Source organism: Rhinopithecus roxellana, chromosome 1, assembly GCF_007565055.1.
Source record: "Rhinopithecus roxellana isolate Shanxi Qingling chromosome 1, ASM756505v1, whole genome shotgun sequence".
Lineage (NCBI taxonomy): Eukaryota > Metazoa > Chordata > Mammalia > Primates > Cercopithecidae > Rhinopithecus > Rhinopithecus roxellana.
The window spans coordinates 40,303,017-40,324,014 of NC_044549.1; the positions used below are offsets into that span (position 1 = coordinate 40,303,017).

At 42.8% G+C, this 20,998-nt stretch overlaps 1 protein-coding gene and 1 non-coding gene across 3 annotated transcripts in view; one reads left to right on the top strand and one right to left on the bottom strand.

Moving 5' to 3' along the window:
* The window catches only part of ARHGAP31 (Rho GTPase activating protein 31), a 128,241-nt gene that overhangs the window by 38,692 nt on the left and 68,551 nt on the right, over positions 1-20,998 (top strand). The window lies entirely within an intron of this gene.
* Positions 11,488-11,594, bottom strand: LOC115900825. Its single transcript, XR_004060475.1, has one exon. It is a non-coding gene; the product is annotated as a U6 spliceosomal RNA (small nuclear RNA).

The following is a 20,998-nucleotide window of genomic DNA, read 5'->3' on the forward strand; positions in this document are numbered from 1 at the left end:
TCTCAGTGGCTTTGTTTATTTTTTAGGGTTATTTTGTGGTTGTTTACAGTGTGGATGGTTTCTTTTCACCATCACTTAGTAAACTCTAGTTTTGGAACCATAAACCTGGATTTATTATTATATTAGAGCTAATTTTCTGGTGAGCCTTAAGCAAGTCACCTCCCCTTGGAATCCCAGCTTCCTCATCTATACAGTGAGGAAAATGGAGATTGTCTCCAAGTGACTGTCAGCTAGAGCCATCTGTGGTTCTGTGGGAAGGGCTCTTGCCCTTTATCTCTTTATTGTTTACCCATACCACTTAGGAGAAACTATAACTAAATGGGCTTTGAAATGCTTTTAAATAGACTCTTGCATACACACATTATGCATAGGAACAGACCTGTTCTGTATATGTGCGATATATTTATAAAGTGTGTGCCTTTGAAAGCATTAAAAATAATCTCGGCTGTCAAAGTCTTGCTTCACCAGGGTGCTTTCAAGCTGCTCTCCTCCTTATCAATGGCTCCTTCAGATCCACCACGCTGCACATTCTTCAGGAGGTGGCATGGCTAGTGGTGGGAGTGAGGTTGTTTATAATCTTTCAGATTAAAATGTCATTGGGTGCTCCTCTGAAACTGCTGACATGGTTCAAACGTCCACTTCTGATGGTCTGCCCTTGGTCAAATCTTGAGTTCCAGGGGGGCTTGGCTAAGACCATAGGGTCCACAAATCAGCCCCAGAGTCCCCATGCTAAATAATTAAACATTGTTTCAGCCCTGAATCACATTTCTGTAGCACTCCATGATTGAGATGAGATAACTAATGTAGTTTACATGGTTGTATTTGGGAAAAAAAAGGCGATCAAAATCAGCCCTTTAATTACTTTTCTTCTGTGTGTATGTATAGTATATGTTCTGAACAATTTGAGAGAAAAGAATAAAAATGGAAGAGGTTAAGTGAAGCCATATGAATTACTTTTAGACTTTAAACTTAAAAATACTTTAAATTTTAGACAAAACAGGGAAACATAAAACTCTGACTCCATGTTGGATTTTGAAAAGGAGTGAGGGAAGAAGGTGTGTATATAGTACCTGCAAACTCATAAATATTCATGAGTCCTGGACTAGAATGAAAATCATTGAAAACATTCTGAATCTAATGACAAAAAGAAAACAACTCCAAGAGCCCTAAATTCACTATTTCCTCTGGCTTTTAATGTATTCAGGCATAATCATGTCTTCAAACATTTTGAGGGACTTGAGATTGATAAAATATGATTTAACAAGGACAAAACAATTTTAGCAGGATTATGAAAACCAGGGCTCTTTTAAAGTTTGACTCAGAAGAAACCTCATAGGGCAGCTAATCCCAGCCCAACCCAGTACAGGAATCCTGGACCCAGGAGTCATCCAGCTTCTGCTCAGCTTCTGCAGTGCCTGGCTTCCTCCACCCCCTCACTACACGGCCCATTCCCTTAGGTGAAGAGCTCCATGGGACTGAGAGTCCTTTCTACTACTGAGCTGAACAGCACCTCTGTCATTTCTGACTTTGGGTCCTGTTTTGCTTTCTAAGTCACAAGGAATATGTTTCCACCTACTTCTGCTTGAAGCCCTTTAAATATTTTAAAAGTTATTACTTCGCCTCTAGATTTCTCTTTTCTAGGTTAAATCCGCCAGCTCCTTCAACCATTCTCCAAATGAGCTAGTGTTTAGGTCCTCTGGATTCTCTTCATCGTCCTCTGGATTCCTTGTTTTTTGTTTGTTTGTTTGTTTGTTTGTTTGTTTTTGAGACAGAGAGTTTTGCTCTTGTTGCCCAGGCTGGAGTGCAATGGCATGATCTCGGCTCACGGCAACCTCTGCCTCCCAGGTTCAAATGATTCTCCTGCCTCAGCCTCCCAAGTAGCTGGGATTACAGGCACCCGGCACCACGCCCAGCTAATTTTTGTATTTTTAGTAGAGATGGGGTTTCACCATGTTGGGCAGGCTGGTCTTGAACTCCTGACCTCCAGCGAGCCACCCACCTCGGCCTCCCAAAATGCTGGGATTACATAGACGAGAGCCACCTCACCAGCCAGATTCCCTGTATTTTAAGATGTGCTTCTACAAGCTGTAACTAATCCTCCAGATGTAGTCTCACTGGAGCGGAGTGCACAGGGCTCTCTTTCTTTCTCTCTCTCTCTCACACACACACGCACACACAAACACACACACGCACGCACGACTTCCAGACCTATAGTGGTACTCATTACTCATGCAGCCTGGCTGAGTGAGCCTTTTTTTGGCAGATTTGCCCCGCTGCTCACTCATGTTGACAAGTAGCAGGCAATTGTCATGGTCTTTGTCCCTGACTTCCTGGCAGTGCTAAGCAGAGGTCAAGGTACTTTCACAGTGATAATGAGAACTTCCATTTACTAGTCCCTCCTCTGTGCCAAGCACTATACTTGAAGTATAGCAGATGTTATTTAATTCAACCTATTAGGTAGATACTGCTATCTTCATTTTCCAGTTGAGAGCAGCAAGGTTCAGTGAGGCTAAAGAACTTGCCTAAAGTCATAGAGAAGACTAAGGGCCAACTTGGATAAGAGCCCAGGCTCATCAGATTCCAGAGCCCATGCATCTTCTATTGCATTGTGCTGCCTTCATCAAAGGTACTGTTTGTTCCATATGTTGGAAATACTGGACCCAAACAGCCCAACGCAGCATCCTGGTTTGAACCAGGCATGTTTGTTGGAAAGAAATGTTGCTCTTTCTTCTTCAAAAAGGGACTCTGAATTTTCGTTAATATTAATTTTCCACTATGAACCTATTATCCATGTATGTATCCTAACTTTTTGAGAAGATATTTATGTTTTCTAACTGTTGTACGTTTCTGGAAGGAGCCAAGGTTAGCAGCTCCCACTAGCATATTACCCACTGTATAAAGGAGCATTTCTTTAGTGTCTGAAGTTGTTCTGATTGTGCTGTAGTACTAGAATTTGTTCATTATGTTTACTCCAGCTATATTCTTTTTTTTTTTTTGAGACGGAGTCTCGCTCTGTCGCCCAGGCTGGAGTGCAGTGGCACGATCTCAGCTCACTGCAAGCTCCACCTCCTGGGTTTATGCCATTCTCCTGCCTCAGCCTCCCGAGTAGCTGGGACTACAGGCGCCCGCCACCTCGCCCGGCTAGTTTTTTGTATTTTTTAGTAGAGAGGGGGTTTCACCGTGTTAGCCAGGATGGTCTCAATCTCCTGACCTCGTGATCCACCCGTCTCGGCCTCCCAAAGTGCTGGGATTACAGGCTTGAGCCACCGTGCCTGGCCTCCAGCTATATTCTTTTAAAAAGTATTTCGTCTTTTCTGAGCTTTTTTCTTAATACATGTGATAAATGTTTATTTTAGAAACTCCTACTTTATTATCATATTGGAGAGATGCCTAGCTTAGATTTGTGTAGCACTCCGCAGCCTTTGTAATCCGTGCCTCCCCACACTTTTCCTTCCCAGCACTTACTACCTCCATTGACAGGCAAGCTCAGGCAGGTGAAGTGACTTACCTAAAAATTCAGAGTCAGGAAGAGGCAGAACAGAAACAGGATAGAACCTAGTTCTGACTCTCACCGTTTTATTCCTTTCATTTCACAATGCTGCCTCTTGATTCTTGGTGCTTTCAATTATTACACCTCATTTATGAGAAGCGTTTTATGACTGCTACGTTGTGAGAAGTTAAGTACTGAAGTAAAATTGAAATAAGCTGCCAATCCTGCTCATTAAATGTGGTGGGAGGTTTAAATGACACTGCCTGCTTTAGGTTTGGTCTTTGTTATCACCAACAGTCTCAGAGTCACTGATCAACCCTAGCACATGTGCATAGCACCATGGAGGAGGATATGACCCAGATGTGCCCTAGACAGTGCCTCAACTCCTTTAAAGACAAAGAAGAGTGGAAGTAGGCTCCCGGAGGGGGACTGATGCCCAAGGACCCCCTTCCCCCAGGCACAGTGAGACCTCTTGCCCTTCCGGCACCTTGCTGACCTCCCTTAGTGGTGTCCCTGACACTTCATCTCCCGGCTCCCCCTCATCTCCTGTTTGGCTTGCTGTCTTGGCCCCCACTCCAGCCCCCACCCTGCCCTTTTGGCGTGGCTCCTTGGCAGGGCTCTTGTTGGACCAGACACTTGCGTGACTGCTGGTGCCTTTGGCTGAAGACTCTCTTCCTGGCTTCAGACCCTCACTGGGAACCCAGACGCTGCTTCTGGAAACATCCAAACAGTAGCTCTCAGCTCCCTGGTGAGATGCTCTTGACAAAGGCCAAATTTCCCTGTGATTAAGGAGCTCCAGCCTTGGGGCTTTGTGGTCTCCTAGAAGTCACGCCTTCTGGGCCCATCTTCAGGTAGGGTGACCCATATAACTTATCATCCAAGTTGGGGCACCTGAAGAGTGCAAGGGAGTGCTGTTAATAATTTCATCTGCATGATAGGAATAAACAAGGACCATCCCTGGCCAGTAGGGATATGTTCCAGGTTGTAGTCAGCCTGACTCTCCCATTGAACAACGAAGGTCCATGTTTATTGGAGGCTGACTCTGCACCAAGCACTGCACTAAGCACTTTACAAGCACACATCATTCATTTAATACGTACAATAATCTTATATGTGTAATGTTGCCCTTATTTTACAAAGGAAGTAACTGAGGCCCAGAGAAGTTAAGTAATTTGCTTGAGGTCACATCAATTAAGTGGTAGGCCCCTGTCTGACTCTAAAGCCTTTACTTTTCAATCCTCCTTTTGTGTCCTGACCAGTAAGATAAAGGAATCAATAGAAATGAAACCTTCAGTGGGGAGACAATGGAGATAGTCTCCAAATTAAAAATGAATTATGCTCTAGAAGAACACTTGTATGTTGATTGCTCAGAATTTGAAATTCATTTTCCCATGGGAAAAAAAAAGATCTAAAATGGTGGTTAAACTCCAAGCCTAGCCAACAACAGTCTATGCAGACTATAATTTCACTGTGGCCTGCTCCTCTATGTAATAATGAACTGGCATGGGAAAAGGAAGCCATAGATTTCTATCATAGTTTTTTCACATACGGGCTGTGTGACTTGAGACAAATTATTTAATCTCTCTGAGCCTCAGTCTTATCATCAAAATTGAGATAATGTCTAGCTTCTAAAAAGTGCAAGAATCACAGGTGATAATGTACATAAAGTCTTTTAAAAAATAGCACCTATCACACTGTAGGAACTGACCACCATTTATGACATTGCCAGGATGCAAGCCAAGTTTTGGAGAACCCTAACTCTAACTCAAAGTGGAGACATAAACTCCTATGGGATGGATGGGGTAGTGGGAGGATGGAAGACCAGGCCAGGGCAGGCCAGGGGACCTCTGTGGAAATGTGTTCTTCTTGGGGAAGCCAGTGGCCCTGTGAGAAACATAAGAATATGAGAATGGTATCGGGGAGGAGAACACAGGCTTCCACAGGGATTTGGGGCCCAGTTAGGTGAAGAGGAGTATGCGGCAGCCACACAGCAGTGGGGGTCTGCACTCTGAGGAGCAGGGACATTGGTCTGTGGCTGCAAGGTAAGATAGCCTCGGGGTGGTGTCTCCGCAGCTGTCAGGAGCTGTTCTAGTTTTGGGGTTGGAAAGAGCAGCAGACATTTGTACCTAGGGATTGTTCATGGTTCATGAAGACAGCCACTCTGCAAGTGGGCATGAAATGCTGCCCGAGTGCACAGGAAATCTAGATCCTGGGTTGAGTTTAAAAACTGTTTCTGGCCGGGAGCGGTGGCTCAGGCCTGTAATCCCAACACTTTGGGGGCCAAGGTGGGCGGATCACTTGAGGTCAAGAGGTGGAGACCAGCCTAGACAACATGGTGAAAACCCGTCTCTATTAAAAATACAAGAAAAATTAGCCAGGCGTAGTGGTGGGTACCTGTAATCCCAGCTACTCGGGAGGCTCAGGCAGGAGAATCGCTTGAACCTGGGAGGCAGAGGTAGCAGTGAGCCAAGATCATGCCATTGCACTCCAGCCTGGGCGACAAGAGTGAAATTCCATCTCAAAAAACAAAACAAAAATACTGGTTCTGTGTAAGAAGTCTACAGAAGAGTCATTTAACTATATAAAAGGCTTTATTTCGTTTGAAATGGCTCTTGACTTCCTAAAATGGGTATCACCTTATTTTTCAAATTCTTAAAATTTCTTTTAAGTCCGAAATTAGACTTTTTTCTACATATAAGCGATTTACATCAGCCAGTCGCTAGATGGGCCATAGCGTAGATTACACTGACCGTGTTAGCAGGGATGTACCAGGTTGCGGCAGTGGGAGAGGGGCACCTTGCATGCCCAAAATAAGGGGATGCGTGGTCAGCAGAAAAGTTAAAAATGACAATAAAACCAACTAGGAGTGGGTTTTAATCACCATGCACTGGTAATTCCAATATTGACAGTGGTAAAATATTCCTCCCCACAAAATCTTTTGTTGGTCTAAGTTCTAAACAATTGCTGCATTTACTGCTGGTTTTATTTTTAATTTTATTGAGATATAATTAACATACCACACAGCCACCTATTTAAAGTATACAAGTCAATAGTTTTTAGTATAATCACAGAGCTGTACAACAATGACCACAATCAATCTTAGAACATTTGTGTCACCCTAAAAAGAAACCTCATACCCATTAATAGCCATTTCCCATTCCCTCACCTTCCCACCTACTCCCCCAGCTCTAAGAAATCATGAATCTAGTTTCTGTCTTTATAGATTTGTCTATGCTGGACACTTCATATGAATGGAATCATCTGGCTTTTTGTTTCTGGCTTCTTACACCTACAATGTTTTCAAGGGACATACACGTTAATGCTTGTGTTGGTACTTAAGTCCTTTTTATTGTCTAATAATATTCTATTCTGTGGATATACCACAGTTTATCCATTCGTCAGTTGATGGACATTTGAGTTGTTTTCCACTTTTTGGCTGTTGTGAATAATGGTACTATGAACATTTGGGTACAAGTTTGTATGCAAATATATGTTTTTATTCATTTAAGGGCTATATATGCCTAGGGCTAGAATTGCAGGATCATAGGGTAACACTGTTGACACTGTATTGACATTTTGAGGGACTGTGAGTTTTAATAATATGTATGCAAATATATTTAGTATATTAGTACACTTTTATTATTTATCCTTTAATAAACATGGATTAGTACATTTTCATTCCTTGTCCTTTAATAAATACTGTATCAACATGGATGTTACTTGGAGAACTCCTACTCATAGTGACATCCATGACCAGGTAACACAAGGGTGTTACATGGATGTTACTCCTAGTTGAGTCCCAACCCATGTCCACGTAACACGTGGACTCAACTAAGTGTTCATTTAACAATTAGCTCATACTCATCTAAATAGTGTGACCTTGTTTCAGGTGCAGTGTGTGTTTCTAGTTCCTGCACTACTACATATTCCTGCATTTAGTCAGCAGATGTGAAATAAACAAAAATAGCATAGTAAATACAGAAAGAATCAGAACTTAAGTCATTATATGACCACGTGAGGTTTTTATTTGTGTTTTAAACTTAAAACAGTGACTTGGGATGCAGACTTCAAGGTATGATATTTTTGTTTCATAAGTACAAATTTTAGTTCATATGTGAAATACTTGACTGAATTTGAGTATCTTTAAAGTGGAATTCTTTTTTTTAATTGAAGCTCAGAATTCAAAGCTAAAAAATAGAATTTTATTCAAGTTAAGCTTGAAAAGAGTTTTAGTTTTAAAATAAAACTAAAAAACAAAATCAGAAAATGCCAGTGATTGTTGTTATTGCATTACATACTTATTACTGAGCAGAAATCCATTCTGTAGAGGAAAGTAGCATCAAAAGTCACCTATTCCAGATGTCCGATATGCTAGGCCTGGCACTGTGTATGAACTCGTACAAGATGACCAAGTTATTTAGGAAATATGTCTTGCATTGAGTAAGCTTAAATTGACAGAAGAAAATGAAAGCAGATTGGCAGAGTGGAAGGAATTCCTGGCTAAGTTATATGTTTAGGGAGCAGTTCAGAGTCATGAATTACTTGGGTATATCAAGACTGAATGAGAAGTGGAAATTTGGGGAGTTTGAATAAGAGGGTAAACCTGGGCCTAGGTCTGGAGTAGGAAGAAATTTGAGATTCATAAACAAGACAGCAACTTTGGTGGGGGAGAGCTAGAGTTTCATCATTTTAGCAGCAACACACAGCATGAGTAGGAACAACAGAAGACCATAAAGAAAGGTGAATTATAAGGTTGGTCAATAATTTCAGGCATTAGCTAATGACATTCTCCTTGAGGGTCGCAGTTATGCAGAAGGAACAAATAAAAGAGATCTTATAAACAACACAGTAAAGATGTCTATTTTCCCCTAAGTTGACTATAAGTTTAATGCAATTCTTATCAAAATCCCAGCAAGGTTTTTTTTGTAGATATGGATAATCTTATTCTAAAACATATATGGAAAGGCCCTAAAATAGCTAGAACAATCTTGAAAAAGAAAGATAAAGTGGGAAGAATCACTCTACTCAGTATCAAGGCCTACTATATAGCTACAGTATAAAGGCGGTGTCCTATTAGCAGAAGAACACATAGATCAATGTAACAGAATAGAGAATCCATTAACTCCCCCCGACCCCCCGCATCCCCGACCCTGCACAAGTACAACCGACCAACTTTTGAGAGAGTTGTAGAAGCAATGCAATGAATGAAGAAGAGCATTTCCAAAAACTAGTGCTGGAACAACTAGACATTCCTAGGCCAAAAAAAATGAACCTTAATGTAGACTTTATTTTTTTATTTTTATTTTTTTTTTGAGGCAGAGTCTCACTCTGTCACCCAGGCTGGAGTGCAGTGGCGCAAGCTCAGCTCACTGCAAACTCTGCCTCCTGGGTTCACGCCATTCTCCTGCCTCAGCCTCCTGAGTAGCTGGGACTACAGGTGCCCACCACCACGCCTGGCTAATTTTTTGTATTTTCAGTAGAGACGGGGTTTCACCGTGTTAGCCAGGATGGTCTCGATCTCCTGACCTCGTGATCCACCCACCACGGCCTCCCAAAGTGCTAGGATTACAGGTGTGAGCCACCACACCCAGCAAGACTTTATACCTTATATAAAAGTTAGCTCAAAAGAGATCACAGACTTAAATATAAAATGCAAAACTATAAAACTCTTAGGAAAAAAAAATAAGGAAAATCCTTGGAATCTCGGCCCAAGCAAAGAGTTCTTAGACTTGACACCAAAAGCATGACCCACAAAGGGAAAACCTGATGAACTGGACCTCATCAGTGTTAAAAATGCACACTGCAAAAGACCTTGTTAAAAAGCGGAACAATCAGATAGCGAGAGAAAGAAAATAGGTGCAAACTGTACTTCCAACAAAGGACTAATATATGGAATATATTTTAAAAACTTTCAAACCTCAGCAGTAAAACACGAACAATCTAATTAGAAAATGTGTAAAAGACATAAGCAGACATTTCATCAAAGAAGACAGACAAATGGTAAGCACACAAAAAGATGTTCATCGTCATCAGCCACTAGGGAAATGCAAATTAAAACCACAATGAGACACATGCCATTTGGTCATTTCTGATTTGCCTGGGCCACACATTTATGGCACACACAAAGGGTCTAGTGACTAGAAATTAATAGTTTATCCAGGAAAAGAGCTTAGCTGATACCAATGGCTATCTCTTAAAGTGACTTGTTCCCTTCTCATTTTGTCATCAAGTGTTCTAATAGTATTCCCAAATTTGAAGATCCACAAAGGTCTCCAGAGGTCACTCTCCCAAATGCCATGTCTAAGTCCAGCAGGATTTAGTGACCAATTAGATATAGGAGTAGCTCAAGTGTCTTTGAAAATTAGCACCCTTTGACTTGACGTGGGGCAGAGCCTGGGCCACTTGCCAACTGTATGATGTGACAAGACACATGTTTCTTTGAGATTCAGTTTCCTTCTCTTAAAAGGAGAATGACAGTTCTTCCCTTACAAGGTCTTGTAAGAATTAGATCAAACACCATGAATATGAGGTACCCAGCCTAGTGCGCGGTGTGGTTGTGGGTGCTGTTTCCATGCACAAGCCAAGGCTGTGGTCTCCAGGAAAGATTTAAAAGTAAGTCTCTTTCTGGAGTGATTTAATTTTGTTGACCATGTGGCTGAGAATGTCTGAAAAAATCCCAACTCTATGATTCTGCCTTGCTTTTCTTTTAAGTATGCTAATGTTTGTCTGAACACATATCTCGTTTTTTTCAAAACACAAGGTCACTTCAACTACACCTGACTTCTTCCCATGCTCACTCAGCTGGCCAGAGGAGCTGAGCAAATGTCTGCATGAGCTTTCCTTCAATGTGTGCATTAGCATGAGAAATATCTTGGGATTTTTTTTTCTCACCCAGCAGAGCCTGTACAGAGAAGATAACCATAAATATTTGCTGAATGAAAAAAAAAAAAAAATGAATGAGTCTTGATGCTATAGAGGAGTTGGGAGTCAGGAGTCCACATATATTCTCTTAGCCAGCCAGGAAGATATTTGGAGTCAAGGACAGCAGATAGTCAGGGAGGTAGGGCACATAGTTTAGTCTAGGTAAAGTTAGACAGATGGTCATAAAGGTCATGGAGGAGAGGATGCATCCAACTGAGGAAGTCTGGAAAAGCTTCAGTGAGGACATGACATTCATGGTTGTCCTAAGCTGGTGTTGCTGTTGCTGATGATAATAATAATAGCAAACTAGTATGTAACACTTTTTATGTCAGGCACTGTTCTAAGTGCTTCCCACAGGTTAACTCATTTAATCTGCTCAGCAACTCTTGTGAAGGAGTTACTGTTATTCTCCCAATTTAACAGATGGGGAAGCGAAGGCACCAAGAGGTTAAGAAATTTGCTCAAGGTCACATAGCTTGTGAGAAGAAAATCTCCCCAAAATTAGCATTATGAACCCTTGCAATATGGTTCTAGTGAAACCAAGGGAGTTCCATCTGCTCCGATAACAGTATGACTCCTATCTTCTTAAATATGTATCTATAAACATGAGTAGTTGGACTTCACAGGGCTACTATATATACTCTTGTTGCACACTTAGAAAGGTCGTGGTAACTTGCAGTAAAAAATGCATCACTGATACTATGTAACAACCAAAACTCTGTGTGTAAGACATTCCTGCTACCTCTCAGGGGTCTCCCAGACATCCTCTCACTTTTTTTTTTTTTTTTTTTGAGAGGGAGTCTTGCTCTGTCGCCCAGGCTGGAGTGCAGTGGCACGATCTCGGCTCACTGCAAGCTCCGCTGCCTCCCGGGTTCACATCATTCTCCTGCCTCAGCCTCCTGAGAAGCTGGGACTACAGGTGCCCGCCACCATGCCTGGCTAATTTTTTTTTTTTTTTTTTTTTTTTTTGTATTTTTAGTAGAGACGGGGTTTCACCATGTTTGCCAGGATGGTCTCGATCTCCTGACCTTGTGATCCGCCCGCCTCGGCCTCCCAAAGTGCTTTTTTTTTTTTTTTTTAATATGGAACACTTCATGAATTTTCATGTCATCCTTGCGCAGGAGCCATGCTAATCTTCTCTGTATGATTCCAATTTTAGTATATGCGCTGCCCAAGTGAGCACGCCTCTCACTTTCTGATATGAGACTTACAAGTTCTGGGCACTCCTAAAATGTTGATCAAAATGATAGCAGACCACAGGTCACAGCTTGTATCTAACCTGGTCCCCACCACTTTTTTTTATTAAGATCATGGTTGTTTTACTTTTTCATATTCATGGCCACATTCTTCAAAGTAGAGTCCCTCTCTGTTTCACAACCTGCTGTGACTGTGTGTGTGTGCGTTTGTGTAACAGAATGTGTGTTATGACTGTGTGAGCTTTGAAAGAGCAGTTATAACCTAGGCCCCTCAATGATTTTTTTGTTAATGAGCCCTGCATCCTCATCCAGCTCTAGCAATGCTTTGCTAAAAACAGACTGAGGTCATTCGTGTGTAAATGGAAATACACCAAGAAAAAAATTAATACCAAATGTACATCAAGATCAAAAGAAAAAATAAACTTATCAATGGAATACTCAGAGCTATGCAGAGACCATTGGTTACTGCTGCTTCACATAAAATTGAAATTCAGAGCACGTTTTAGTAAGGTTCTTAAAAAGGCTGGGACAAACCAGAGACTGTGATTTGAGAATCCCACAAGGATGATGGCCCCCAAAACTGGCTGCATCCTGAATTACACAGGGAATATGTACCCACCAAAAACTGTAATACGTGCCAAAAAAAGTAAGAGCCTATGGAACTCAGGGCCTAGAACCAAAACATTTTCATTTAAAGACAAATACAGGCCAGGCGCAGTAGCTCACGCCTATAATACCAGCAGTTTGGGAGGCCGAGGTAGGCGGATCAACTAAGGTTGGGAGTTCGAGACCAGCCTGACCAACATGGAGAAACCCCATCTCTACTAAAACTACAAAATTAGCGGGACTTGGTGGTACATACCTGTAATCCCCACTACTTGGGAGGCTGAGGCAGGAGAATGACTTGAATCCGGGAGGTGGAGGTTGCAGTGAGCTGAGATTGCGCCATCGAACTCCAGCCTGGGCAACAAGAGTGAAACTCCGTCTCAAAAAAAAAAAAAAAAAAAAAGAAGACAAATACACACAATGTTATAATGAAATTAGCATCCAGAGGCTGTGATTTGAACTATTTGATCACAAATTATAATTTGATGAATTTTTCAAAATCAAAAATATATAAACATGTCAGAACAAATCATTCTCCTGATTATCACTGACAGGCGAGTCTACAGAAATAAATGTAGACCTTAGAATGACCCATTCATTTGTACATTCAATCATACGTTCCTCCAGGGAGTATTTATTGAGCACCTAGTAGGTGCCAGGGTGAACTCTGAAAACAGAGCAGTGTAAGAGGCTGGTTAAGAGTGGGGTTGGGAGTCAGAGAGTCTGACTTAATACCTTAAATACCTGCCCCACCACTTTACAAACTGAATGATGTTCAGCAAGGCAGTAAACTTCCCTCAGCCACTGATTTCTCAGCTGTAAAATGAGGACTGTTAAACTTGCCTTGCAAGGTTGGATTGGATGAAGTAATATATGTGACAGACTTAGCCCAGGGCCTGCCCCACAGTAAATGTTCTGAGGAAAAGGGAGGAGCCGGGGAGGTGGTACTCTAACAATTCATACTTCCTAAACTCAGAGATAACCTGGCATCTTCCTCCTCGCTTTTCTAGAAGAGTGCTCCAAAAGTACATCCCCCTGCCCCAGCCCATCCACATATTCATACCATCAAAAATGTGGCTGGTAGCCAAGGAGCAGAGCCACCAGGAGGTTCATGCAGAGGCAGGCTTAGAAGACAAAGACACCTATGGGAAGGGAAAACCTGATGAGGATTTCAAGGCTGGCTTCATCCTTGCTCTCCCTTTTCTCCCTGAGGCCAGGTAAGAAAACAGCTTCCCCTTATCTCTGCAGGGGGAGGAGCTCAGAGACAATCCTGGACATCTAGAAGTCTCTTAACCCAGTGGGCAGTTTGGCTCCCTGACACACTGACATCTGCTGCTGCCCACTCTTTCTCAGTTCCTCCTCCTGGTGGAAGAAGCTAAATCATGAGAGGTGCCCCACGAGTAGGCCTAAGATTGGCCCTGGAGGGCAAATAGGAGGCGGGGAAAGATTTGTGGTTGTGGCTGTGTGAGTGTGATACTGAGAGGGAGCACTGCTGCTGGCCGGGGGCCACAAAGAGTGGGAAAGGAACTCAGAGACAGAGTTACCACATTCAGCAGATAAAAATACTAGACCCTGGACTAAACTTTGAATTTCAGATGAACAACAAATCATGTTTTAATCTATGTCCTATGCAATACTGGGGGCATACTGATACAAAAAATTATTCATTATCTGAAATTCAAATTTAACTGGATGTTCTGTATTTTATCTGTCACCTCTAATCAGAAAGGGAAGGAGGAGAACAGCCACCATTTTCACCGTGTTTCTGTCTGAAACCAGATAGGACACAGTATCTCTGAACAGTCCACCCATTCTGCAAGTACAGCCTCATGTGGCTGAAGCCTGTATCCCAGTCTTTTTGAGGAGACATTGAGTCCAAGTCACCACTGTGCAGGGTGTGGTGCTGGGTGCTAGGAATACAGAGGTGTACAACAGCCCCTCACTTAAGGACCCACTCACTAATGGAGGACCAAAGCCCAGTGGGACAGTAATCACAATGAAAATAATAACAGCAATTGTTAACATGTATTGAGAGCTTATTGGGCCAGTGTTCCAAGCACTTCATAGATATTTTATCTATGTTTTTGTTTTATTTGTTTGTTTTGTTCTGTTGCCCAGGCTGGAGTACAGTGGCATGATCACGGCTCACAGCAGCCTCAATTTCCCCCCATCTCAGGTGATCCTCCCACCTCAGCCTCCCAAGCAGCTGAGACCACAAACATGTACAACCACCCTGGCTAATTTTTACCATCCTATGAGGTAGATTGTATTATTAACTTCAGTTTTCAAATAAGGAAACCGAACCTTGTAGGTAAGGTAACCAACCATACAGTTTTTTTACCCTAATTGAGATATGTTTTGTTTATTTTTATTTCTAAGAGAAATTTCACTGCTGGTGGGATTAAAAAAAAAAAATTTAGAGATATGTATTTAAGTGAAAGGGAGCACAATCCGTAACTACACAGAGCAGCAGGTGTCCTCTGGAGCTGCCCCAGCACACTGGGGTTATGGCATTCTACTTACAGGAGGCAGGCCTGGTCTCAGTGGTTGAAAATGGCAGTGGGAGGCTTTGAACCCAGGCAGAATGGCTCCAGAACTCATGCCCTTAACCAGGAACAGTAAGAGAGGAGACTAATCAACAGGCACTTCCTCCCATTGGATGCTAGGCTCCTGGGGATGGGGCCTCCTGTTTTGCTTCCCTCTGTGTTCTTGGAACCTAACACCCAGCACCCAGTACCCAAGCATAGAGTGGGTGCCAAAAAGCACTTGATGAGCAAATGAAGCTGGGAAGCTTTTATGGAGAGGGCAGGATATGAGCAGAGCTTGAATAACGGAGCAGGCCAGTCGCGGTGGCTCAAGCCTGTAATCCCAGCACTTTCGGAGGCCGAGGTGGGCGGATCACGAGGTCAGGAGATCGAGACCATCTTGGCTAACATGGTGAAACCCCGTCTCTACTAAAAATACAAAAAATTAGCCGGGCGTGGTGGCGGGCGTCTGTAGTCCCAGCTACTCGGAGGCTGAGGCGGGAAAATGGCATGAACCCAGGAGGCGGAGCTTGCAGTGAGCCGAGATCGCGCCACTGCACTCCAGCCTGGGCGACACAGCCAGACTCCGTCTAAAAAAAAAAAAAAAAAAGAATAATGGAGCGGACCTGTTCAGGGACCCCTTTCTCTTCCTGGCTCTGTCCCTCTTCCCAGATGTTTGAGGCAGGATCAGCAAGAGAGGGCCATTCAATGAGCTGTGCACGTGACTGCAAACCAAATCTCTGGGACATAAAAAGGTGACACCTATTCTAGAAACTAAGTCATGAAGGGCTGTGTTAGCCCTGACTTGACTCTTTTACGTGGACACTCAGGTAGGTGCTCACTGCCTGCCCTCTCCAGTCCAGATCCTATAGATTTAGAATCCATCACATTTCCTGCATCCTGACCAGCTGACTGCCCTCTATTGGGTCCTGTAGCACCAGTGGTACTCTCTCTTCTGGGTGAGCTGACCCCCAGGGAAGTCTCCCCAACTTCTATCTCCTTAACCAGCTCAGGACTGCTTTCCTCTGTGTTCCCACCAGAGGCCCTAGCCTGAGGCTACCCACTCCCAGCTACTCTGACTGCACCCACAAAGCCTGCTACTTCCATCTCTTCAGTGAATTTAAGCCTACAACAATCTACTGCAAGCCTACACCCTCTTTAAACAGGAATCATGAGATCTTTAGAACAATAAACAAACCCCTCCTTCTTGCTGAGGATCAGCCACTCACTATTTAAGAAGAGAAAGCAAATTTATAGAAGGGGAGAGACAGCCTCTGGCAGCTGGCTATCCCCTCTCTCCAGAAAGATATCATTAAACCCAGTGACTCCTGCCTGACAGCTGTAGAATGAACAAGGAAGGGCTCTCTCTGGCATTTTTGTTCCACCCACGATTTAACTGCATGTGATTGAACTAACTAGACTGTAAACTGAGGTTATGGGCAGTGTCTTATAAGTATAAGCTACTTCTTTGAATCTCAAAAGTCTAGCACAGTGTTTTACTTGTGGGACTCCAATAAACATAATTAATTTAGCTGACTGCTAAGGGTGTGTCTAAGCTTAAATACCCTAAATTACTTCTGACACCAAAGTGCTAGTTAGTCTGGGGCAGAAAGAAGCCCAGGTACTTAAGCCCTAATCCTGAAAATCAGAGAGAAAAGGAAATCTTAATCACTTTTCAAATCACTCTGGTCCCCTCATCTCAGTCTCTTTCCAAGGGCTTTGCTAGGGCTTTGCTGCTATCAAGCTGGGTGACCTTGGATACGTCCCTAAACTTCCTGGGTTCTTAATTTCCTGGTGCTGAATCAGGCAGGTTCAATACGATGATCCTACGGTCTCTTCCAGCTCTGACATTCCAGGATTCTGTTTGACCAAAAAGTGGAGAGCAGGGATAGAATATGGAGTGGATACTTGAGGGTGGGGATGGTGTCTCTGGGAAGGAGAAAATAAATATAGATCTGGGAAGAGATTAAAAAGCACTAGAGACTAGGGTACACTTTCTCATCCCTTCAAAGGCTCACTGTGCTCTCACTAAGATGGTGTCATCTGTCACATCCTACATGGTGTCCAGCTGATGCCCATGCACCTGGGCCCAACCTTTTCTTCCACCCATTCGTCCATGTATGTGCTCTGCCTTGTTCCTGGCACTGCTCAAGGCACAGGGAAATTACTGGACTGTAAACTGAGGCCAAGGACAGTGTCTTGGAAGTTGAGTAAGACAGACATAGCTCTGCATATAGTTTACAGAATAGAGGAAAGGCAGATGTTTTAAAACAAAACAAAACAACTCAATTAAGTATTAAAAGCGAACCTATTGATTTAAGACTGTATCAAGTATTCCCTACTCTTGGAAATCAGGGAAGGCTTCCCAGAGGAGGTGACCAGGAGATGGGTCACCCCATGCCTGGATCACTTCCCAGAGGGTCTTTCTCTCTCTAAATGATCCTGACAGAGCTTTTAAAACACCAATGTCTTCATGGAAGCTTTACAGTGGCCTCCTTGGGTACAAGCTCGAGTAGAGATTCAGTCTGCGTTTGAAACCTCTTCCTGGCTGTTGCTCCCAGGACAGGCTGTTGCCCTTGGGTGCCCAGAGTGCCCTGGATATATCTCTGACACCTTCTGTGTACCCAAGAAAAGGGATCAGAATATGAGCCTTACCTTGTGAAAGCTCACCATCCTTGGGCTACCTTGAATCAGATCTGACCACTGACATTTTCAGTAGCAAACAACTGAAAATTCTAATTCAATTAGAATTAGAGAAGATTCTAATTCTCTAATAAGGGTGAGGAGAGAAAAAGTTAGAAATTAAAAGCAAAAGAGATCTGTTTGATGACTCAGAGTCTCTAATTCTAGAAATAAGAGTGTCTGTATGATAAACTAGCATTCTCTTTGCTAGTTATATGTGTCCTTTATATTAGGGGTCCCCAAGCCCTGGGTTACAAACCAACACCTGTCCATGACCTGTTAGGACCTGGACTACACAGCAGGAGGTAACTGGTGGGCAAGACAGCAAAGCTGAGCTCCACCTCCTGTCAGATCAGTGGCATTAGATTTTTGTAGGAGCCTGAACGCAGTTGTGAACGGCATAGGCAAGGATCTAGGTTGCAGACTCCTTGTGAGAATGTCATGCCTGATGATCTGTCACTGCATATATTACATGTAATAGCATATACATGTATTTACATTACAGATTACAATGTAGTAATAATAGAAATAAAGTACACAATAAAGGTAATGTGCTTGAATCATCATGAAACCATCCCCCCGACCCTGGTCCATGGAAAAACTGTCTTCCACGAAACCGGTCCCTGGTGCCAATAAGGTTGGGGACCACTGCTTTATATATGATTTATGACTTCCTCCCCCTAAAAGGAGGTGCCTACGTATTTGACAGTAATCCTTTGTATCATTTTCATCATTAAGCCTTAATCCTAAAAAGAGTTGTCCCCTAGTACTCAAGGGGAATTGGTTCCAGGACCCCCATGGATACCAAAATCTATGGATTGTCAAGACCTTGATATAAAATGGTGTAGTATTAGCATGTAATCTATGCACATCTTCTCATATACTTTAAATCATCTCTAGATTACTTATATCTAATACAATGTAAATGCTGTGTAAATAGATGTTACACTGTATTGTTTGGGGAATAATGACAAGAGAAAAAACCTGTACCATCCATTTTTTTTCTGAATATTTTCGATCCTCAGTTGGCTGAATCCAAGGATGCAGAACCCACAAATATGGGTGGCTGACTGTATATCTGGTGCAAATTACTTCTAAAGACAGTGCTGAGAGCAGAGGTATAACAACTGTTAGTGAGAAGAGAAGTGAGCAGGTTTGGATAATATCTGGCTTCTGAAATGAATGCTGGTTCCTCATAGCAGGCATTTCAGAGAATACTAAGCAATTTTTGAGCCGTAAAACTTCAGGATAAAAGCTTCAATATCATCACCCCTTGCTGTTTTTTTTTGTTTGTTTGTTTGTTTTTTTTATTTGATCCAATTTATTCACTTTTTTTTTTTTATTATACTTTAAGTTCTAGGGTACATGTGCATAACGTGCAGGTTTGTTACATATGTATACTTATGCCATGTTGGTGTGCTGCACCCATCAACTCGTCAGCACCCATCAATTCATCATTTATATCATGTATAACTCCCCAATGCAATCCCTCCCTCCTCCCCCCCCGCCCATGATAGGCCCCAGTGCGTGATGTTCCCCTTCCCGAGTCCAAGTGATCTCATTGTTCAGTTCCCACCTATGAGTGAGAACATGCGGTGTTTGGTTTTCTGTTCTTGTGATAGTTTGCTAAGAATGATGGTTTCCAGCTGCATCCATGTCCCTACAAAGGACGCAAACTCATCCTTTTTTATGGCTGCATAGTATTCCATGGTGTATATGTGCCACATTTTCTTAATCCAGTCTGTCACAGATGGACATTTGGGTTGATTCCAAGTCTTTGCTATTGTGAATAGTGCCGCAATAAACATACGTGTACATGTGTCTTTGTAGTAGAATAATTTATAATCCTTTGGGTATATACCCAGTAGTGGGATGGCTGGGTCATATGGTACATCTAGTTCTAGATCCTTGAGGAATTGCCATACTGTTTTCCATAATGGTTGAACTAGTTTACAATCCCACCAACACCCCTTGCTGTTTTAACAAACCACAAATTGCTACTATTTTTTGTCTGATTTTATATAAGGAATAATATATTATCTATAAAGGTAAAAGTATAGTCTCTCTGGGATCTGTCAGAGATACGGAGAGAAAATTGAGGAAGAGGCCAATGTGAGTCTCCAAAATACTTTACATCTTATCCCTCAAGTATATTCCCTGGGGCAAAACTGAAGCTCATAGAAATTCAAATATCTTGATTTGCACCATAAACTAGTGTCCAGAAACCTAGACACTGCAGCGGAGCTTGGTGTCCCATTTTTGGTGAGTTATTCTATTTGAGGTTACAGTAAAAGCCCTAGGGAGGACTTCTCTGGGCTGGGTTCTGAAGAACACAGGAGAGAAGCATCTCCTGGGGACATTCCATCCTGGACGGAGAATGCAAAGGCAGAAGGGGTGCTCTGAAGAGAACTGTGGGGAGTTTACGTGATTAGAGAGGGTGGTGTTAGGGAAGGGATCATGAAGAACTTAGCATTCCTTGCTATAGACAGACAACTAGATCTGTGTTTTCAAAAGCTCACTGGAGCAGCTGGCAGGCAGCTGGATTGAAGAGACTCCTGGAGTCCTGATAACAATGGGCTCTCCCTCCTCCCTACCCTCTTCAACTGCCCCATGAGCCTCTCCCAAATTTAACAAACTATTTAAAGAAGATCTCTCTCAGAGTTTCTCCAAGTGTAGTCCTGAGAATTTGCAGGGGAATCTCCTGGAGTTTGCACTCTTGTTAAGCTCCTGGGAGGCCCTTTTGCTCAGAAATATGAGAACCTCCAGGAGGGATTCTGGGCAGGCTTCCCTGCTTCCAGTTCCACTATTGAGAATGGTCATCTATTCAAGCCCTGAGTCTTGTGGTAAATTTTCTGTACATGGATGCATAATCTTAAAGCATGAACACCAAAGAGATTTCAGTGCTAATAGAAGGGGAAGAGATTTGGTGATTTTTTTGTTTTGTTTTGCTCATCTTTATTTTTAACTTTCACTACTTGTAGAATAAGAAAAATGTTAACTAAAATAAATGTAATGAGCACTCAATATTTGCAAGCACTGAACAAGCTCATGGAAGAAATGAATTGCCTGAAAAGGGTTACAAACTGCAGGGAAGTGCTGTTGTTTTCAGCAGGAAAGAGAGGCCTGGTAACAACAGGAAGCCCTGAGAGGCCTCAGTACCAAGGCTTCCAAGCAAAGCGGTTCTGGAAACAATGGCTGCCTGTGGCTCGGGAGTATTGGACAGGAAATGAAAGGATGCTGGGGTGGGGGCTGGGGCAGAGCGAGGAACTGATAAGCATTACCTGGCTGTTCTTCACATAGTCGTAGCGGGCCCAAGATGAAGTCATTTTTCATAAATGCTCCCCATCTCCCATCAGTAAAATTGATTTTAGAAAAATATAAAAATGAAAAGCACCCATAGTGCTGTAGGTCTGGAAACCATTAGGAAGCTCTACAGCCTGGGAAACCAGAGGGTACAATAAGCAAAGGAAGGGATTTCTCACTCTTAGGGCATGGTCATATCAGTGCGGAGAGGACCTTCGGATGAACTAGGCGTCTTTTAGAGCTAAGTCCCTGGAGGATTCCAGCCTCCATAAAAA